The sequence below is a fragment of the Falco biarmicus genome, chromosome Z (genome assembly GCF_023638135.1).
Source record: "Falco biarmicus isolate bFalBia1 chromosome Z, bFalBia1.pri, whole genome shotgun sequence".
In the NCBI taxonomy this organism is placed as follows: domain Eukaryota; kingdom Metazoa; phylum Chordata; class Aves; order Falconiformes; family Falconidae; genus Falco; species Falco biarmicus.
Genome location: NC_079311.1, coordinates 2,981,685 through 3,001,745, shown reverse-complemented (window position 1 = coordinate 3,001,745; position 20,061 = coordinate 2,981,685). Strand labels below are relative to the sequence as shown.

The 20,061-nt window shown below is 39.7% G+C and overlaps 1 protein-coding gene across 2 annotated transcripts in view; it reads left to right on the top strand.

Moving 5' to 3' along the window:
* The window catches only part of EDIL3 (EGF like repeats and discoidin domains 3), a 256,888-nt gene that overhangs the window by 79,632 nt on the left and 157,195 nt on the right, over positions 1 to 20,061 (top strand). The gene's annotated exons all lie outside the window — the stretch shown is intronic.

The window sequence follows — 20,061 nt, the reverse complement described above, 5'->3', positions numbered from 1 at the left end:
GATAAGGAGAATGTTTCACTCTGATTTGGTTTGTTGTTGACTGTTTTGTTGTTTGATTTTTTTAAAAAATATAATATAATTACAGATACCTCCTAATAAGTTTATGGTTGAAAGTTTTTCCTGTTAGGCTACTGAATAAATGCAGGTTTTATTGCAAGGAGTAAACAAAACAGGGGAATTATACAACATATTCTAATAAAATGGGAATCAGAATTTGAAAGACCAAAGTTCATTATCAAACTTCTATGAAAATTATTGGTCAAAATAACAGGAAGAAAGAAGTCCTTTCAGTTCTCAGGGATATATTTTTGTTTACTAACCCTTCAGTGCCAGTTAATGAGATATTGGGGTAATCTGGATAATGAATGAACTGAAATGGTGCTGCTATATCCCAGCTCCAGCTGGCTCACGAACAGCCACCTGAGGGGCATCTCACTGTTCTTGCCTGGTGTCAGGGTAAGCATGTCTGGACGTGTTGCTATTTAGTAAGACGTGCCTGTGCTGCACCAGCTCATGTCAGCTGTTAATAACCAGGCCGAAGGATCCCCACTGGTTCCTCTCCTCTTTCTTTGTTTACCTACTAAATTATATGGGGTGGTTTTTTGAGTGGTGAAAAGACACTAAATGCCATGTGCTCATATTTATGTGCACCCATGGCTGTTGGATCTTGGCATGCATGGCGAGAGGTACAGCCACTCGGGTGTTATTCAGGATGGGTTTTCATACTTCAGCTATTTAAAGGCAAGGCAAGTCAGGCATCCATTTCTTTTTTTTTTTTCTTTTTCTTTTTTTTTTTTCAATTTGGCCCCAGAATGGGTAATGGGGTCTTAAGTAGAATGCTGACTGTATGAAGCATATGAATAATTTTGTTCAGAGATACTGGGAGCTTTTCATGTTGTATCACGCATGGACAGCTTTCCCAGTTTGATGGTGCTATAGAATATTGATTAATAATAATCCAGTCACATTTATGTTATAATGACCCAAATGATTAGGGTATGAGATTGTGTGCTAAACTATGATTGCAGAATTAATATTACAAATATATTACTTGTGCTGAACACATGCTTGAGAATTGCTCTTGCGCCATGAGTTGGAAGAGTTAATATCTTATTTCCTATGTCAAAAAAAGTAATCAATGAGATTATAATTAATATTTTCAGCAGGTCCTTTCTGGCTATATAGTGTTAGAATATTAATTTGAGGTACAAACTCTCTAGTCATCCATATCATCTTCATTTAGAATCATGTGCTGGACTGATTCCACTGTAAACCAGGGAATTCAGAAATCTTGAAAAGCATGTGTGAGGGGTTGACTTGGACGTGAGCTTAATGTTTTGTCTCTGAGACTAGAAAGGGCGAGGTAGAATTCAAGCTGCATGATTTGGTGAAGCCATGCTGCAGCTTCCTTGATGTTTATGATGCTATTCAGCTTATGTGTCTCTTCATGCATAATTGGTGCAAATATGCATAGTTCCACTCTTCCAATCTATGCTTTCAACAAATATCTAATTCAAATATGCATGAATGCATGCAAGGTTTTAATGTTTTTTTTCAAATGGATGGGTACAAGACATGCTTATATAATCTACACTATCTGTCCATATGCATAAAACTGATATCCTACACTTATTCCCTCCCCCTTCCTAACAGACTAACAGGGGTGGTCAAAATAACCTGGAATATTTAGGTTTGCCATACGAGCATTTTCTACATAGGCAATGGGATACATATGCTCAGATTTCAGGCCTCAGGGAGATGTTGAACCATCTCCCAGTGTTGCATTTCAATTCATATACACCTCCTTCTTGCCCTCCCTTTCTACGTCAAAGCATCCACGCATGCATACAGTGTTGCAGAAAGGTGTGTAGCTGTTATCTGGGTGAGTATCTGTTACTACGTTTACGCGCTAAAACTAACACAGAAGGAAGTACAGGTTGCAGCTGTTTATCCTGTGTAACATGCCTCAGGAAGATGGTGTTGGGAGCACTAACCATGGATTCAGAGCTTTTGTTTCAGAGGGAAAGTCCAAGATATCTATAAAAGCCATAGTCCTTTCTCTAAGTCCCAGGCAGTATGTATTGTAGTTCCTCATGGCTTTGAACCACAGTTAGCTATCTGGCTTCTGTTGACTATGTTTGCTCAGCTGGTCTTTTTAGCTGCCCATGTAGGAAAATCTAGAAAGTAAAGAGTAGCTGCTGCTGTGGTAACTGCATTAAAGGTAATATTTCTTCTAAAGATACTATAAACAGTTTTCTGGAGTCTGGTACCTTTTATGGTGTAAACAGAAACAGGACAGAAGTGAAGTTTCTTTTGTCCATGCATGTATCTGTGTATCTGAGTGGAGTGATGCCCATGTTGTGCAAAGTGCTTCACTCTTCAAGTTTAAATTGGAAGAAAAACACTTGGGAGCAAAAGTCAAACAAAGCACTAGCCAGAAATGAACTGATTCTGCTAAATAAGGAGAATCTATGAAAAAGTCAGTAAGTCAGATACTGCTAAAGTATCCAAAAGATTTGCTGATTTCTTCACTGTGTCAGAAGAGGCCTGGATTTTAACCTAAGTTGCAATACTGCCAATTCAGTTAGCTGTTTGAGGTATGCTAAACTGTTTATTTCTATCCAGTTAGAAGACAGTTCATGCAAAGTGATTGTTCAAACACAAAGGAAATGATTTTTTTTGAAATGCAGGATGAATAATTTCTAGTGTGTATTTATTACGCCTTTTGAAATACAAACAATGGGAAATTAAGTTCTTAGAGGCTATTAACAGAGGAACAGATACAAATAGTTTGTTGTGAAAAAAGAATAGAGGTGGTATAATAAGATGCATGTAAAAGATGAACAAATGATGCAATAGAATAGCAAGTTTTGAATCATAGAATCACAGAATCATTTAAGTTGGGGAAGACCTTTGAGATCATCAAGTCCAACTGTTAATCCTGGACTGCCAAGTCCATCATTAAACAATGTCAATATGTATAGAGAGAAATTATATATAATTTTAGATATAAATATATAAATAATTTATATATATATATAAATTTTTATATAAAACCACCTCCCTGGGCAGCCTGTTCCAATTCTTGAACCCCTGTTCAGTCAAGAAATGTTTCTAAATATCCAATCTAAACCTCCGCTGGTGCAGCTTGGGGCCGTTTCCTCTCGCCCTGTCGCTTGTTCTCCGGGAGCAGCGCCCGACCCCCGCTGCCCGCAGCCCCTGCCAGGCAGCTGTAGGGAGCGACCAGGCCCCCCCTGAGCCCCCTCCTGCCCAGGCTGCCCCCCCCAGCCCCCCAGCCGCCCCCCCAGGCCTGGTGCCCCAGCCCCTGCCCCAGCCCCCTGCCCGTCCCTGGACACGCTCCAGCCCCTCTGCGTCCCTCCTGCAGCGAGGGGCCCAGCCCTGAGCCCAGGGCCCGAGGGGCGGCCGCACCAGTGCCCCGCGCAGGGGGACGGGCACTGCCTGGCCCTGCTGGCCACGCTGCTGCTGACACCGGCCGGGGCGCTGCTGGCCGCCTTGGCCACCTGGGCACGCCGGGGGCTCACGCCCAGCCGGCTGCTGCCCAGCCCCCCCAGGCCCTTTTCCCCCGGCCCTTCCCAGCCCCCTGGCCCAGGCCTGCAGCGCTGCCTGGGGCTGCTGTGACCCAGGGGCAGGGCCTGGCACTTTTCTTGGTTGAACCTCATACAATTGGCCTCAGCCCATCAGCACAGCCTTCCCAGGTCACTCAGCAGAGCCTCCTGCCCTCAAGCAGATCAACACTCCAGCCGAGCTTGGTGTCTTCTGCAAACTGTCTGAGGGTGCACTCGGTCCCTTCATTCAGATTGCCAATAAAGAGACTGAACAGGACTGGCCCCAGTACTGAGCCCTGGGGAACACTGCTTGTGACCAGCCACCAGCCATGTAACTCCATTTACTACCACTTGTTGGGCTTGTCCACCCAGCCAGCTTTTAACCCAGGAGCATACCCATCCAAGCCACGAGCAGCCAGTTTCTCCAGGAGAATGCTGTGGGAAAAGCAAAGTTAGACTGTGTTAGCTACTGAACTGGTCTGTGGCCTGTGGCAGGTTGTAACATTGACCCATTCTTGAGAAATGACAGAAGAGGGACACTGCCTGTGAGGTTGCAGTGGGGAGGCCAAAGAAAGAATCTTCAGAATTTTCACTTGCAACATCCAAATGCTGCTTCCTGTTGAATGCCTGGTGCCATGTAAACTGACCCATGACCCAAAACCCCAAATTATCTGTGGACAGGAGACCTGGAGCCAGGTATTTATCTGTGTGACCTTCCAATTACACGCCCCGTCATTCCCTACAACTGGCAGGACAGTATAAAACACTACTTGTGCTCCTGATCCCTCAACCAGTCACCCCAAGGCCCGGAGGTCTCTCTTGATTGCCCTCAGACTTGTCATTTGGACTTTATCATTGCCCACTTGGAAGACCAGTAATGGGCAATAATCAGAGGGCCGTACCAGACAAGGGAGTTTTCTAGTAACATCCCTTACCTGGGCCCAGGGAGGCAGCAGGCTTCCCTTGGGTTAGGTTCAGTTGCCATACTGAATCCTCTGTTCCTCTCAGAGTGGGGTCGCTGATGACAACTGCCTTTCTTTTCTTCCTGACAGCGCTGGTTGTGATGTGTGGGGGCAACCGACTCTCCCTAGGCAACTTCTCCAATCTGGATGGACCTTTGTCCACATCATCATTTTCCTGCCCTTCGGGTTCCAGAGTCACATTTGTACACGGGTACCTGGGAAGGTGAAATAGGCTAGGGGGTGATTCACCTGATGCCCCAAGCAGGGGCCTGTTTCCATTCCTCCCCACTTAGGACCCCTCCATCTGCCTGATGGTGAGCAGGTAGGGGAGCTTCTTGTGATGTGTCCATCTGGTGCATTTGTCTCAGTGATGTCGCTCCACCAGTCTATCTCCCTCTCACAAACCTTGATAGTCCTTAACCTTTCTACATCCTCTTTCAGCTGTGTCACCAGGCTGAGCAGATTGGAGACCAGGTCGCACCTCACACAGGTGTTATCTCTGCTGCCTTCCCATAGCAGTGACCCGCTCAGGCACCCCCTGCAGCCCGTGACTTGGGCAGCTTCATGTTTACATGGGACCTCCATCTGGGCTGCCACACGCTTTCTGGTGCTGGTTTTCGGCCAAGTGGAAACCATGGCTAGTTTTCTTCTGGAAGGGTGATGACCACTCCTGAAGGCCACCTCTTTGAGCCATTACAGGGACAGCGGCCTTCCTGCACGCCCTCCCTGCGCCAGCTGGCTGTTCACCACGTTCCTCGGCATTTGTACTCCCTGGGTGCTGCTGTCATACGTGTTGGGGTTTGGCTATCTTCAATACTGGCCCCACCTACACTTGAGTTAGAGCTGCTGCTCATCAGGGTCTCAAGACTTCCTGCTCTGGGGCGGGGGGCTGGGGCATCCCCTTTCTCTCTGCCCTCGCTTCTCGGTTTTGCTAGTTCAGGGAAAGCTCCCCATGGTCCTGTGGCATCATCCTCCACTGGGGAGCATGTCTTCCAGAGTAGCATGCCTCGGAGACTTGTCTAGGATTGTCTATATTCAAATTGTGAATTCTTTCTTTTTCTTTTTTTCATCTTTTAATTGACTTCTGTGTTTGTAATACCTTTAGGAACACTGACAATGCATCTGGCCTCTTTTCAAACCTAGTCTAGAAGCAGCTACAGCTTCAAATGCATACCTAAGGCTAAATGAATTGTCTATGAATCAATAATTAACGTGCTTTAGAAAACAAAACCAAAAACCTAAACCAAGGCAAAAAAAATTACGATAGTTCCCAAACTGTCAGATATGTTGTAGTAAAATCCATCAATGGGGGAAAAAATGAGCAAGATACGTTATCCTCCTTTCTTTCTCTGGTCTGAGAGGTTCAATCCAACCATATGAAGAATGTGTTGCTGTGGGATCTCAGACAAAGAGAGCACTGCTTGTCCAGTGAGACAAAATGGAGAGTGTGGAGGCTGGAACTAACCAAAACAAGTGATGCTCAGACATTAGGATACTTAAAAGATTCCTTTACACAAACGTTCCTTATCTTCAAGTTTGATTTCACAAGGAAGGGGCATGCACGTTTTAAGTCATGCTTTTTCATTTTATTCTGCAGAAGTACTTGCATTCCTTGCTGTAATTCATGAAAGATTAAAGCCATAAGAAAAGTTAGACTATGTTAGCTACTGAACTGGTCTGTGGCCTCTGGCAGGTTGGCACATCGACCTGTTTCCTGAGTAGTGACAGTAGAGGGACACGGCCTGTGAGGTTGCACTGGGGAGGCCAAAGATAGAATCTTCCAAATTTTCATTTTGCAACATGCGCATGCTGCTTCCTGTTGAGTGTTTTGCTGTGTAGGTGTCACCAAGGCTTTTCACCAATGTGTGAACAGTTAGGTGCTTTGACAGATGGACAAAGTCAGAGAGGTGGTGATCCCAGAAGTGGTGTGCCATGAGATGCAATGAATGATACGTGCCAAGAAAGGGCATAACTGAGTAAAACCTAATACATTATTAGAAATGCATCAGAACAGGAGATCTGAGATTTTTCATGTCTACTAACATACACATTCTTTAAAAAAATGCTTATTTCTGAGTTTGTTCACCAGTTGCAGCAACTAGAGGTTTAGGAAGAGTGAAAAGCTCAGTTCCAATATGTTTATGCACAAACCAACAAGTTGCATTTAATTAAGGTGAAAATTAGGTTCTCAGTGAGAGCCTACAGTGAGTACAGACATCAGTATTTTAGGGCTTACTGGCATATGCTTATCTAAGTATTAATGTTGTTTAAAAGGCATTATAAGACTCAAACCACACCATTTTCAGATACTCAAACTACTATCTGTGTTTAGTTTTGCACACAAAACCCCAGTTCTCGTGGTAGATGAGTCCTCACACTACATTAACCAGCTTTCTGCTTGTTGGGACAGTATGAATCAATGACATTCCTACTATGGCAAAGAGAGTTATCATAATTAGTAGGGATTCTTAGCTTCATAGATATGTCTGAACAAAGGTCCTGAGAAGCTGTTGTAGCCTTGTGCTGGCACAAGGTCTGCATTATGCACAGGCAGTGATAAGATCAAGGCTTGTAACAGAATCATGATTGTGGATCAGGTCTTAAAGCCCTGAGAAACAAGTAAGAAAAATATCTTTTTTTAACAGCTAAAACTCAGTGTGTTAGAAATGTAAACCACCATATCCAATCATGACTATGGGAAAGTAAATTTGAATTGGCATTAGATTAACCAAAAGGCATTCTTGAAGATATCTTCTTGGGTTTCTCAATGTGTAAGTAGGGTGGGGACAGTAAGAGCGTGAAATCATATGAAGACATAGGCACGCCAACATATTTAAGTACAAATGTACTCTTGTTGAAAGAGAGAGGTATGCCTTGATTAAGAATTCTTACTACTTTTCTGTCCTTCTTAGGCAGGTCAACTTTTTGATCATCAGTTATGTTATTCATTATGAACAGTCTAATGAAGCCAGAATTTGGTCCTGTAAGATTAATTTTTGCAGATAGGAAAACTACGTTGTCAGTGTCACTTGATTTATTCAAAAATACGACTGAATGAGCTATAATTTATAAGGGGAACTATAATGGTCATAAAATGAAAATATTTCAGTTCAGCTTCTGCCTTTCCTGGCATGAAATAAGAAACATCTGCAGGAGTCATTAGCTCATAGCTGAACAATACATTAGCCTAAGTCAGCAGCAAAAGTAAGCAGTGGATTAACTTTGTCCTCACCAGTAGTGTCACTGGGATCAGTCTTAGTTATATTAAAATAGCAGACCCTGACCAATGTAGCATAAACAAAGTAATTAGATATATCAATCTGAATGCAAGTTGTGGCTACTTGCAAAACATCGGTGCATTCGTCACTTGCCCTCTCAAGATGGAAGAAAAGACCTGAGCACTTTCAAAGAATCAGTAATCCAAAGTTAAATAGATTATGTTTCAAGTATTGCAACTGAATATGTGAACACCCAAAACCCATGAAATAAAATTTTCCTAAAGTAAGGACTGTGAATATTAAACTAGCAGCTATGAATCTCGATACTGTTAGAACTGGGATGTGTTAAGCATTTCTTTCATGCGTCTTACAGTTAAATACAGAAAGAATTAAATTACACAGTTCTTGTCTGGCCTTGCCAAAATCAAACTTATAGCAGTACTATTAGAGAAATATCCGACCCTTGTTTGGGAAAAGAAATATTAAAACTCCAATAATCTGGTTAATCGGAATTGAATTAAAAGACTTATTTTTATATAATTTAATTTCCCACCAAAATTAATTTCATACTCTGTAACTAACAGTATTGTATCCACGTTTCTGAGATGTGTTCATTCAAAAAATAGTCCGTAATAGGTCCACTTTCTTCTTTGAATTGGCAGCACTAAGTCACAGACTTGTTTGTTGCCTACCATTTACTTTTCTTTGCAAATTTGCTTGTCTACTTCAGCTCTATAGGGCTGATTATCCTGTGAGACACGTGATGTTACCACATGCCTTTGGCCTGTCGGAGAAAAAAGCTACATTTTCTGTGCTGAAGTCACATACCTTGGTGGGGCAGGTCTTCCTGGAACCTGAGGACTCTACTTGGTTCAGTGGGACAGGAGATGGGGCTTGCAGAAGCAACTTAACAAATATAGCTAGTTTGTACCTTTACAGTCTTCGCTACCATATTTAGGTGGGGAGGAGACAATTTAGCTTTATAAACGCAGAATTTTTTTAATGTCATTACTGAGCACGTGGTACATGAAACACAGCGGCAACAGTCTGTCTGGTAAGAATTGGAGCAGCAAAGAGAATGTGATTAATGGAAAACCAGAATGCAGTACAGTGAAACTTAACTTTAGTGACCTACCTGGTGAGAACAAAGTGATTAAGGGAATATAATTAAAAGGAATCAAAACGGCCTAACAAAGCAGCTGAGTAGTAGCCCAAAGGAAGGGGAGGGAACTGATTCCACAGTTCAACCAAAACCAGCAAAATTAAGTTTTGCTGATTAGTAAGTGCCATGTGTAACCTGTAGGACTATGTCACCTGTAGGACTACACGTTTCCACTCTTCGGGAGTACATAAAGTTTAGAAGAATCTGCAGAAGGGTCCTGAAACCCTGTGTCAGGGGGAAATGGTGACAGAGGATCTGAGAATACAGGTGTCATGCTTCAGGGAAAGTAGAAAGATATGCGCTGTTTAAAGGAATGGGTAAACACAATCAAGCCACACTTACAAACAAAACAGTGCATTTGGTAGCTGATTTGAGCATTTTCCAAAGAACTGAACACATTCATAGCACTTGGGAGTTTTTGGTGTGTTTTTTTTTTAATATATATATATATTTTCTTTATTTTAATATATGTGCACTGTAACATTTTTAACAAGCATTCAGGGCCCATTATTTACAAGCTTGCAACTTGAATAGAATTGTATTGCTGATTGGCTGTGAGGATTCATCAACATTAGGACCAAAACAGACTATTACGGAATACAGGATGACCTCCTGTAAGTCATGGTGTGTCATCGCACCCAAATATTGCTGCATGAAGCCCAAAGAGTCAGACTAGAGGTCTGCATTTCTCAGGAATCTTACAAATGTGAGGTACACAGAAGAGGTGATTTTAAAGTAGGCAATTTGATGAGGTGGGATAAGTCCAGCTGACCTAGTTGGCAGCCTCTGCTCTAAAAGTAGGTGGAAAATGCCATTTTTTTAAATGATGTATATTTCAGGGTATTTTTTTCCTGACCATTTACTTGACTACCACTCTGGTACATTATACGGTTACACCTTCATCTAATAGAAACATCACTTTATGTTTCGATGTGAACGTCTCCAATTTACTGAACTTTATCATCTTTGTAAGTATGTGTTTAAAAAGAAAAGCAAAAAGCTTTTCAGGATCTGGTTTATTTTCTCTATGTAAATAGTGCTCAGGTGCTTCTCCGTTTATGTTTCCACCACCTGAGTAATGGAACTCTCTAACCCTTATTTTCATTTTTGCTAGTGTTTCTTGTTCTGATATTTCTGAGGTGTTCATTGTATCTTTCTTTGGTATTTTCAAGTCTGCTGAAATGTAGACACAAGAATGGGATAGCTTGATCCAAATTTGTTTTAGCAGCATCATAAGATAAGATAAACAGCAAACTAATTTTAAGGGATTTTTTCTGAGGGTTTGTTGTGTCTCCATACCAGGAATCTTAACTGTAATATTTACTCCTAGTATTAAAAAAGAATGGGTGTGATGACGGAAAATGGACTGTATGAACACAGCAATTCTTTGATCAGTGGGTAAATATAGATTGCTGATGAGAAAGCCATCAGGAGCAAGAAAAGATATAAGTCTGGCATTCAGTCGTAGAGCAGCATCATTGTCATGTAGGCAGCTGGGCACTGCAAGCTGTACTTTGGACTGTACAAGATCAACAGCAGTCCCAGCTTCAAAGAGGATGGGAGTGTGGTTGTGTGCATTTGAAGGAAGTGTGAGGTGGTGTAATTCAATGTGATGTGTGCCCAGAGAGAAGCTGAATATAGAAATAAAGTTTCCCATAAATATTTCAAGAGTAATGTTGATGAACGAAAGGATGAGCAGTATGAAACCCTGTAGAATTTCGAAATACACCAGAACAGATCAGCAGCTTAGTGTCAGGGATAAACTGTTGGTTCTGCTTTTACCCTGGAAAACTGCAGAAGTTATTTAAAAATGGATATTAGTACTGGCTGCTATGCGACATAGTGTGTCCTGAACAAAACTGGATGAGAATTGGTAAGTTCTGGAAGCTGGATGAGACATGATAAGTTCTTCTGGATTGTTCTGACCATCCTCAACACATTTTTGGAAGGTGTTCTTGAACACGGACTCTCTGTGGTCCGGATGTATCCTTGGTTAGCATAATACCAAGTACCACTGGCATTATAGAGATTGCATTCTTACTGAAAAGATATAAGAGCAAGGTATGATAATGATATGAGGTGGTGGCACCCTGTAAATGTAATTTTATTGCAGAACAGCAGCAGATAACAAGCTCGTACTTGCAAGAGGTGATGCAGACCACAGGACATGTGTGGGAATATCCTTTTGAAAGGCTTATGAGAACCTTATTCACCTCCAATTTGGAGCAGGAGAGCTGGAAAAAGTTTAATATAGGAACAACCTAAAGGATTAGTGTCACTAGTATCATAGGTTGGAAACAATTCCCCAAACCACAGTAGTAATACAAAAGATCTGGGACACTTATTCATGGAAGATCATACTTGAAGATGTACACAGCACACAGAAAAAATGAAACAAAGAAGTTTATATCCAGTAAAAAAATCTAATTGGTTTGCAAGATGTCTATCAGGAGAAAGTAATTTGGACTTTCAGTTAAAGAAAGAGCAACATCCCTCTTGTCACTTGTAGAACAAACAGTACAGAAAACAGACATGAAGTACCCTTTAAAGGCTTCACTGTGACTAAGAAAGCAAAAAGACTTTTAAAAGATGAAGGAGAGGAAACATGGACAGAAAATGTTTTTGTTTGCTTGTTTTCAGTTTACTGGTTCAATTTTTATGGATAACATGTATTTACCATTAACAATTTCTTTAATGTTATTAGGAAGCAAACAACATCTGCCATTCTTTAGTTTTTACCAAGTCGCTCAATCCACCAAAGTGACAGTCACTTTTTAAGTTGCCTGATAAATCAGGGATAAGACTATCTGAAGGAAAAGAAAGCTCATTGAATTGAGCTGTCATCTCCCCTAAGGAGCACAGAAGCTTCTGCCAGTGTAAGAAGGAGCGGGGAAAAAAAAAACCACCTTAACCCTTTCTCCTGTGACCTGTTTGACTGCCTTGATGTGCAGCAGCCAAGCACAGACATGCAACTATTAACCTTCCCCAGACTTGTGAGGCCACTGGTGGACTGAAGGCTGAAGATCTTTACAGTATAATATGTTTTGAGAAACAGCTAGAACCTCATTAAGCTTCTCACTTATTGAGGTGTGCATTTGTCGTGGCAAAATGGTAGCAAAATTTATATGATCACTTTTTGCTGGGAAAACTTGACCTAATTACAGAGGAATTAATTATCCTGGGATTGTAAGCTTAGATTTTGTCCTGGCTAGACTGAACTCCAGTGATGTCAGTGGAGTTTCCATCTGCCTTACATAGGTCTGAATTGTGCCTTAGTGTTGTGAGAGTCCATTTAAAAAATTCTCAAACGGCAAGAAAGTACAGTAAAGGAAGCATAGCCAGTGGAAAGTAATATAAATGTGTATTTGATTGATTTATTCCAGTTTAGAAGAAGACAATAAATTCACTCAGTCACTTTTACATTTATAAAGTGGATCTTATGTAAAAACCTTTGTGTGGTGCAAAGAATCAATATAAGTGAAGGAAATTCAGTCAAATATTGGCTGTTTCAATTTAGTCATTGACTGCAGATAGCAATCAGAAATTTTGGTCTGTCAGCCTGCAGCAGGAGGGCACACAAGTATGTATATATATGTGTGTGTGTGTGTATTTGTTTTACATATATAGCGTGTCACTGTGTTCTTTTAATGCAGAGTCACGGCTGAAATTCACTAGGTTAAAACATGGAACATTTAGGAAGTAGAAAAATTTGCTGACCAGATGAATATTTCATGACTATTTTTTATGTCTGTTTCTTGAATATATCTTGTATTTAGTCATAATAATCTTTGATGTAGAAAGCCCTTGCAGAATGCTGTACATAGTAATTAACATAGACTTTAAAATATATGGCTTAATTTAAAATTTGATATTGTAGTGAACTTCCTTAAGGGCAGTATTTTCTGTTCAGTGAAGTCATCATAAAATTCCTGGTGAAAAAAAAAAAAAAACCAACCACGTTTTGGAGGGGAAAAAAGTTAATTTTGTTTGACAGAATATTGTAGGATTAATTTTTGTATTTCAGTTAATTCAGTGGAGTTATTTCAAGTTTAATTTGTTGTTGGATAGTGGTATTAGATACAGTTTTGTGTTAACGTTAATAATGCTGTATAAAGTTGGGCAATTGAAAATGCAATAAAACTGCACCTGTTAGCATTATAGGCGTTTAGATCTTTAAACCTGAACTTTTTTTTTTTTCATGAATATTAACTGGAAAATGCCACGGGGCCCATGCAAATTATTTATGAATGTGAGTTAAATTCAGAAGTTGGTTTGTTTTTTTTTTTACTTTAAAAACTGTTGCATATGTCATTGACCTAAAAACTAAGAGGAACAGGTTTAACCTAAAAACTTGGAAAATTATTCCTGAGAATATATTAATGAATTTCATTTTTGTTTTTGTGAGGCATTTATTGATGTCTAATTTCAATTTTTTTCAAAAATACTCAAAGTGTTTTAAAATTGTTGGACTTTTATTTTGTCTCCTAAAAGGGTTGAAATTAAGGTGAAGTATTTCGCTACAAGCATAGAAGTTTTAGGGTTGACCTAAACATAAAGTTTTTCACTTCTACTTAATACCTGCTAATTTTTTTTTCCAATTAGGTAGGGAAAAACAAAAGGTAGGTAGCCAACAAAAGATAAATCTTCAGGTTCTGTCCTGAAGAAAGCAATTAATGATGTAGAAGACAAGCTAGTAATTTCTTGTTCCTTACTGCACTTAACTATAATGAAAATCAATCGTGTTCCAGGCAAGGTCTTCTCAGTAGTTCTTTTAAGTTAAGTATGTAAGTATCTGCCTGTCATTTTCCCAGAACTCCAGAAATATACACTTAGAGCATTTAGATGTATTTACCTTCAACATTAGAGATGAAGACTATGGAAGCAATAGGGATTTTGTCCGTCACTGTCATTGTAATTAGTCCTTTAAATGTAATGTATTTCAATAATGGTACTATGACAGCCAAGATGTCATAAAATGTATGTTAGATCTTTATGTAAAGAGATTGAAAAGTGGCAAATACTTACAGGAAGAAAGTTGAGGAACTGTAGAAATATATTTTGTTTCACTCTCATTGCACAGCCCTTCATTAATTGTTCTTTAGACACAATGTGATTCATAGAATCACAGCAGGACTGAGGTACGGAGCGACCTCTTGGATTCTGTGGTCCAGCTGCCCCCGCTCAAGCAGAGCCACCTAGAGCTGGGTGCCCAGGCCCATGTAAAGATGCCTTTTGGGTATCTCCAAGGAGGGAGCCTCCACAGCCTCTCTGGTCCTATAATAACATACAAAAATCTTACATACTGTCCAGCGTCTGGAATCCAGTGGTGAGCACTTTGACATCCCAAACAAAAGTGATGCATCAGCAGATAAGAGGTAAAGTTATGGTTCTTGCACTCAGTGATTCAGAGCACCATACAGCTTTCTCTGCTTATCCTGTATTTCTTTTTATGCCTTTTTATGAAGAACACAAGGCATTACTGAATCCAGAAGCAAGGATAAAAGTACTGCTTTACATTATTCTGACCTGAACCAACCAGGTAAAAAACATTTGCAACATCTCAAGTGCTGAGGAGAACAGATTATATGAAGAGCAACCCGTGCTTCTGTGATGGGCTGCAACGGTGTGCAGTGGAGATGCGAGTCTGTGGAAGTGCTCTAGCCTCCATCAAACACCTGCTGAAAGGGAGTAACGGCAAGGAGAGGTTTTGCCATCTGTTTGCAGCACCAAAGAGGGAAAAACAAAAGGAGTGAAGGACAGATTTTTAACACAGCTTGCCAGAGCCCAACAGCTCTTATTTCTCACAATGGGACATGCTGGTTGGGATTGCTTTTGAAATGCAGCTGCTGGAAAGGGGTGCTAGAGCATCCTCTGAAGATGCGGACCTCTTCTTCTGGCAGAAGGTGCAGGCAAAATGAATAAATCTGCGCTGAGGAATGTGTGGAAAAGTAGGGGTGAGATGGGTTTCGTCAGATCCATACACTTGGGATGAGAAAAATCTTTAAAGCCACCCCCACCCCCCCCACCCCCCAAAAAAACCCCCAAAACACTACCAAAAACCAACACCTCAAAATCGATAGGCCTTACTCCTACTAGTAATAAAAATTGAAAGGTGTGGAGGAGCACCAGTGTGCTGACTGATGGCTGCTGTGAAAATGCTTCTTACAGGGGTGAAGTCAGAGAGGCTGATAAACTTTTGACTTCAAGCAGCTTTATTCATTAAGATAAAAGAAAAGTCAATGTAAATTATCTTCACTTGGTTGTGAGAAAAATACTTGAGTACTCAGCTTCTATTATTTTCTGAAAAATTAAGAATGGTGTATAGCTGACAAATTAAGGGGGGAAATGTAGCATTTTTAAGCAGAATAAAGAAACCTCACACCAGGTCTATTTCTTTACCTCATGTCATAGTGTTCTCTCTTGCCTCTTTGCATATAGCAACGCCACATCAGTGTCAGCAAGAGAGAGAAATATCTGTTTTTACACTTACATTTAAGCATATTTCTCTTTTGGCATTTCTGTTTATTGAAATACAGTAGCCTGCAAAGAACTTTGCATGCTTAGTAAAACCAGTCTAGGGCACAGCAAGTTGTACAAACTGCCTCAGGTTTAATGTAAGCTTCTTTGTCACTCATATTTTAGGGCAGAACAACGTGCTAGGTGTGTAAAGGTCCAGGTGCAGTATGGCTTCTGCAGATATCCTTAGAGAAACAGGTATTTTCCATGAGTCATTGTTGCTGTTTATAACATATATATGTGGTAATACATCTAGATGAGGGCAGTGTTTTATTGGACGTTATTGTCACTGTTTTGCCACAGTCTACATCACACATATTTTTCACCATGTTATTTTCAGTATTAAAAAAACAATGGATTTGAATTTATTTATTGTATAGATTTGAGTTGTAGTGAAGTTAAATATAAATCTAATATTAGCTGCAAAATTAGTAGTGTCTTCTTTTGTTTCTGTTGAATCAGAAAAGCTAGAGGTGAATACTGGTACGTCAACCATTCCTTAAGCAGTATGTTCCAGTCTCCAAAATTTACCTGGCAATCAGAATATTTACTCATTTAAAAATATCTGCTTTGCCTTTCTTGCACCTAGTGCAAGTCTTCTCTTTCCTATACTTATATTCATGCTGTGTAGCTTTATTGCAGGGTATTTCCTGTTCCTTATTCCTGAAGTTACTTAAAAACAATTAAAAACACGTACTGCACCAAAGTGATGTCTTCCTGCATGGGACTCCTCTTAACACCACATCCTTGATTTTAGCTGCCATCTGCTCCTTTGAATTCTCCTCGTGGCATGTTATACAATTTACAGTTCAAATTTTCTGTGTTGAAGATTGTTTGCATGGAAATTATCTCAGTAAAGCAGTATGCTGACCCTCGGTCATGCTGAAAAGAGTACTACAAATTTGGATTTAAAAAATAAAAAAGTTAATTCTTCTGTAGCGTTTAAGAACCAAGCAAGGCAAGAGAAGTATATGCCCCAAGTCCTAGGCAGCTTTGTTCAATATATTGTAGAGTATTTTCTATGAAACAGTTACTTTTGAATACTTTTCGTTTTGTCTTGTTGCAATCTGAAGACTTTTCATATGTTGATAAAATTGTTCTCTGTTGGTTTATACAGCTTCATTCCCCAGAAAGGATGGCAGTATGAACTTTGTAACTGGCATATTAGCAAATTTGTCAAAACCCACAAAGTATTTGGGAAAGCACTGAAAACTGCAGGATACGTACTTGTCCTGAAATTTTAGGGTTTTAAAGTTACTGGGTTTTCCTGTGTGTTTTTTGAACTTCCTACTATCTATTTCCATGGGGCAAACTGGTCAGTCTGAAGGTAATTTGCTACCAGCAGACTGGTTGGTTGAGGTTAGTCTGGGTTAAGAAATAGCATAGTGTCACAACAAGTTCATGCATTGAAGGTAGTATCTGGTGTTACAGGACCGTGTAGAGTTGCGGTTTATTTGTCCTAACTGCTATTTTCTGTTTGAGTACACTTGGTTTTGTTCATACAAGTGCTAGGATATTTTCTGATTACATTCTCTGTTCTTTTGGAACATGTACATCTTCTCAAAACTGCATATGGCAGCATGTGTGTGTGTGTGTGTATATTCAAAACTGTGTGATATTTCAAGTCATGGCAGATTACTCCTGGTTTCAGAATTATGGCTTTAAGTACTGTTGTGCATTTGGCAGCACTTGAAACCTTGGCAAGAACTGCAGCTGACTAAGAACTGAATAATTGTTTTAAAACTAATTCTTTTTCTGCTGCTTTCCTTAAGAAGAACATCCTGCCAGATACTAGGCTCAGTGGGTACTCCATTGGCTGCTTTGTTCTACAGAGTTGTAAATGTGAAGGTACTAACCACAAAAATAATTATCTAATCTGCAAAATTTTACCTAAATAAATCTTTTATTTCATATTTAAACATGTACTCATTCAGCACCAAACCCTGATACTTAGAAAAAAAGGAAGATTAGTGAGAATTAATTAGCCACCTTTACTGGCATTTCTAACGTCATTTTAAGACATCTAAGACATAGACCTGATTTTTTTCTCAGATACCTTTTTGTTAGAAATTTATTTATTGAAATAAAATAATGAAGAGAAGAAAGAATAAGTTTTTCTTTAAAGTAGGCTTTAAGTGGATGTAAACCTATGAAGAGTGATAGGTTTCCTCTGTTGAGTGCCACGGACATTTCTAGGTTTTCTTAATTAATGACTTTGTTTTTCATTTAGCATCTGTCATCCAAGCAGGGTTTTATCCATTCATAGTGTCTCCCTTCTTGTTTTTATTTTGTTTCAAGAGTAGCTGCAAACACAACTCAGCCAGCTGAAGCTAGAAGGCGGCAATGCTGTTCCCAAGGGCGTGTGAATGGTGAAGGGTGTGCTGGTGTCCCAGTACTACAGTTACAATTAACACAGAGCAACAGAACAAACTCAACCTCACTATAAAACTGCAAGATAAAAACCTCTTACTCATACTAACAGGTATATCTTTGACCAACTGGCGTTAATGGTGTGTTTTCCAGATTTGTTGTGCATTTTCTGGATTTATCAGCTTCACGCATCTTGAAAACAATCTGTTTTTCTTAGGGTTTGCTCCTCCTCTTATATACCTATGGGGGTGAAAATTATTTGTATCAATTGTTGCAGTAGCAGCCAGTTGAGATGTTGAGTTACTTGTTATGAGTTGGGGAGATAGCATTACTCATCTGAGCCGTGGCATGGAGGTGTCTAGCACATTTAAGCTGACAACCCGAGACAGAGCCGGGTTGTGTGCAAGGGCAGCTTTGGTGGACGCACAGCTTGTTTCACACCTTTGCTTGACCATGGGTCACCTCATCAGTCACGCCAATACTGCCCACAGGGCCATGCTGAGAACCAAAGATTGAGCCACTTCACGAAGAAAGGCACTGAAGCCTGTAAATGGGGAGCACATGAAGAGACAGAATTCTTAAGCATGTACTGTCAACAAAACATCTGTAAGATCAAAATCACATTCCTAATGACTGATGTGGAGTTTTTTGGCAAGTCAGTCTTAACAGTGCACAGGTCCTCTGAGATCATGAGATCTGATGCTAAGTAGAATGTCATTTATTTTTGACGTTGCAATTCAGCAAATGTTATTTGCTCTTGAATCTTGCTCTTCACAGGGGGTTCATTTGATTAATTTTGTAGAGCTCTTGCGTAGCATTTTCCATAGAGATAATGTCGTATATCTCCGTTTATTCTTTTATATATGAGCATATATTTTATTTGAATGTTATAGGCAAACGTATTTCACATTAATATAAAATTAACACAAGCCTTAATGTAAACACAAAACTAATGTAATGTGTCATAATATATAACATACTATAGCACACTGTTACACTGAATCTGCCTCCCTCAAGTTACCTTACTTCAAAGTTCAGATTTTTCCCAGACCTGTCAAGGTTTCTACCTTTGTAACAGAAATAATCAGAAATCCAGAATAGGTATTGAGATACTCCAAGCATTGCATTCTTACATTATTTCTCTTAAGCTCATATACGTTGGACAATATGTATCCTGGTATATGCTTTCCAAATCTGCCCGTGTCTTGGGTTTTTTTTCCCTACTGATGTCATGCAGTATTATTAATTTCTAAGGAAAGCGTGATTAAGTTTTCCGAAGTGAACACTGTATTTTCTCTAAGAAGACAAAAAATAATGTTTGTGCTGCCATGTATCTTAAAATATTTTTTCAGTGATGCATTAAAAAGGAAGAAAAATGTTCTTGAAACTGAATTTTAAAGCTGCGGAGTAGTTTACTGTTTAAGGTCATGCAGTGCTGTTATCAGACCATGACTTGGGGGTGTTCATGACTGTTTGGAGGGGCAGAAGGGGGGAGTTGTCAAATACCTGTCTCCTCTGTGCAAGTCTCATTGCTCAGGAGTCAGAAGGAGAAAGCCAGGCTGATGGTGGCCCAGCAGCTTGTGCCAGCTCAGTTGAGCAAAGCAGGTCCAGCTTACTCCCTCTCCACCCCTCCGAAATAAGTAAGGAGAGTAAATTACGGGTAATTACTATGGAAATGAGTCACTGTATAAGTAGATTTTTAAAATAACTTCAAGTTTTAGATCACTGCTGATGGAAAAAAACAGTGTTCTGTACGAATGTTTTGGTGTAGTAATTTAGTGCATTTACTTATCAAGTGGAAAGAAAAGTGCTGACATTGCATTTGAGTTGATATAAAGCAAAAATAGTGTATTCTTTCAGTATTCAATAGCTTACTGGAGGCTGTTTTTTTAAACATGGCTTATCAAGCTATGGGGGGTGTGAAAGAGGTCATGGCATATATAGCAAGAGATTAAGTTAATTTGACTTTTTTTTACAATGTGTGCATGAAGTACAAACAAGTTCATAACTGCATTTTCCTACCTATTTTTAATATTCATCTTTAATTTTGTTTAAGGATAAGAAACACAGTACTGACAAGTAGAACTAGGTCTTTTGCATTTTACAAAAGCAATTCTCATAACTGTAGTCTTAACTCAGACCAAAAATGAGCAGTTTATTTCTAAGAAAGCCCAAACCACCAATCAAATAGTCAAAAGTAATTAAATAAACAGAAAAATAATGTTAATGGCATAGCTCTCTTGGCATCTGAATGATTTATTTTATCT